This window comes from Eumetopias jubatus, unplaced genomic scaffold (genome assembly GCF_037043125.1).
Source record: "Eumetopias jubatus isolate StellerSeaLion01/CBP00866 unplaced genomic scaffold, mEumJub1_p1.0 scaffold_3, whole genome shotgun sequence".
NCBI classification, from domain to species: Eukaryota; Metazoa; Chordata; class Mammalia; order Carnivora; family Otariidae; genus Eumetopias; species Eumetopias jubatus.
The window spans coordinates 102,632,113-102,634,770 of record NW_028274809.1 but is presented as its reverse complement, the minus strand read 5'-3'; the positions used below and the strand labels follow the sequence as shown (position 1 = coordinate 102,634,770).

General features: G+C 52.6%; 1 non-coding gene across 1 annotated transcript; it reads right to left on the bottom strand.

Annotated features, from left to right (window-relative positions):
- Positions 1 to 679: 679 nt before the first annotated feature.
- LOC114207378 (U6 spliceosomal RNA) lies at positions 680 to 783 on the bottom strand. Its single transcript, XR_003608851.1, has one exon. It is a non-coding gene; the product is annotated as a U6 spliceosomal RNA (small nuclear RNA).
- Between the last annotated feature and the right edge of the window lie 1,875 nt (positions 784 to 2,658).

Below are 2,658 nucleotides of genomic sequence, written 5' to 3'. Positions count from 1 at the left end.
TGGCATGGACTCTGCACATCTTTTGGGTTCTTTGAGCCTGCTGAGCCTCTATTTCCCCATCTGTGAAATGGGTGAAGCAATACCCATCTCATGGGCTTTTTCTAAGGATCACCAAGTTCCTACGGCCATGGTCCTATCACAGTAGGGCCTCAGCTCCTAATTCCCTTCCCCCCACTGGTCCCAGAAGGGGGCACTGGGGACTCCCCAAGGACTGCCCAGGCTCCTCCTCCTCCACATCTGCCTGGGGCCTGCCAGGGAATGCTGGTTTGGAGGCAGAGGGTGCCGCCCCGTTATTTGGTTCAAACTGACCCAGTTCCTCCCAGGCCTTGAATCCAGCCTCTTGTTTCTGTCACAGCAAAGTCTCACCCTCTCGATCACACGAGCAATGTCACTAATGGAAAGGGCCAGGTGAGCTTTGGAGCCATAGAGACATGGTTTCCAATCCCAGCTCTGCTGTTACTTACACAGCAGCAAGTTTCCCCAACTCTCTGAGTCTCTGGGCAAGCAAGATGGCCAACACCGCTTTGCAGGAAATGTCGAGCACCTGACACAGCCCTTGGTCATTACAGTGACTGGGTCATCGGTCGTTATTGTTGTTCGTGTAGTGTGTTCAGATCTTTCTAAATTGGTCGGAACTCTGGCTTAGCTGTTGGGATTTTTCCCTTGATGGGAAGTGGCAGACCACAGGGAGAATCTGCTGGCTTGCGTGTCACCCTTGCCCTGGGGGCCATGCTAACCTCTGTATCGTTCCAATTTTCGTATATGTGCTGCCGAAGGGAGCATGGGAATCTGCGGGCTTGGGGGAAATGTGATGGTGGGGGGGGGTACGGTGGCTGTGACATGGCCACAGTGGCCTGCAAGGGACCCTGGTCTGTTTTGCCCAAGCCCTGCTTTCAGGCGGGGATGCAGTTAGCTCGCCAGAGACAGAGCATTCTGAGGCCCTGCTTTCCCTCCTCCATTCCCAAGGATGCGAGTGTGGGCCCAGAGCACGCGTCCTGACCAAAGGAGCACAGGATACTCTCACACTGTGACCTCCCCGTGGAAGAGATGAGTAATAAAGCTCAACGCCTTGCCCAAGGCACGATGGAAAAAGGCGTTCATCATTTTAATGGCACCTTTCAGATGTCTGCCTTCTCTGTGGCCTCTTCCTCATGAACCCCCCTCTCGAAAGCAGTCTACGTGAGCTATTCCTGGGGCATGTCCTGTGGTACAAAAGCGCGGTTCGTCTTTTCAAGGAGACATGGGGAGGTTGAAAGTCAAACCCATTGGAACAAACCTTGGCTTTGGAGATCAGTCAAGTGCTTATTAGGCAAGTGCTCACTCTCCCTGAGAAGATGAGAAGACAGAGTTTGGGGGCACTGGTGATAATGCGGAAAAGGGCACAAGATCTATGCAGTACATACCGTCTCGGGGTGGGGGTGGGGCTGGCTATTGGGTGATCGCCTGGTCCTGGAAGGACTCTCAGGCTCCAGCTTCAGCCAGGATAAGCCAGGTGGGGAGGGGCCGTGCCTGGTGAGGTCTGCAGGAAGAGCTGGGGTGCAGCTTGGCTTGGCTTTGGAGGAGAAGTGTACCCTCCCTTCAGGCCTACGGCCACTGCCTTCATGCACACAGGGGTGGTGGAGCAGCTAATGCTGCTGGGAAGCGAGGCTTGGACTGGGGCCGTGGAGATCTCTACTCCTGCTTTACAGAGAGGGTGAACCTCTCTGGGCCTCAGTTTCTCCATTAGGACAATAGAGTGGTATACACTTGTCTCTTTTCTACCTAAATGGTGGGTTGGCAGCAGAGGGTGATACAATGTCTCTTGATAACCATGTCTTTTGGCAGAAGAGGTGTCCTAGCATCTAAGGAGGGCCAGCCAGACCATGACCCTGGTGTCTTTTGGTGACGGAAGGCAGGGTGTTGCCAGGGAACATGGATGCTGGAGCCACCTGGGGGCATCTCCCACTTGCGGAGAAAAGGAAGGTCCTCAGAGTGTGTAACCTTTAGAGGTCTAGGAGGCCCATCAAGACCACCGTGGGCACAACTCCAGGGTGTGGCCAGGATCCCCTCTGGACCAGGGGAGTGTGGATGAAGAAAGTCTGTTGTGGGTTGTTTTTTGTTCCTTGTTTTTGTTTTTTGTTTTGTTTTGCTTTTGTCTTTAGTTTTTAGGAAAGAAAGAAAGGAGAATAAGAATGAGAGTCCTGGGGATTCACCTGGGGATTAGGAGGGGGTCTCATTCATTTCCCAGGGGCAGCTGCAGGGGCATGTGAGATAAGGAGAGATTGGTTAGGGCCGCCCTCCTTATCAAAAAGAGAGCCACTGTGCTTTTATTTCTGCTGCATATCACTGTTCTGATTATGATTTCAATGGACAGAAGATTCCTTAGCTGAGCCGGTTTGAAAACCAGTGCTTGAACCATTGGTCAGCTAGACTGGGAAATTCTTTGCAAACCTCTTCTTTAGCCATGCCAGGATCTCTGTTCTGGCTTTCTCTTGCTGCATTACAAAGCACTCTGAAACTTCCTGGCTTACTATAGCATTTGTTTTCTTTCATGAGTTGACTGGGCTCAGTTGGGCCATTTTCTATTGGGGTCTCTCTTGTGGCTGAAGTTGGAGGGTGGCCTGAGCTGGAGGGCTGAGGCTCAGTTGGACAGGTCACCCAACATAGCCTGTCTGTACC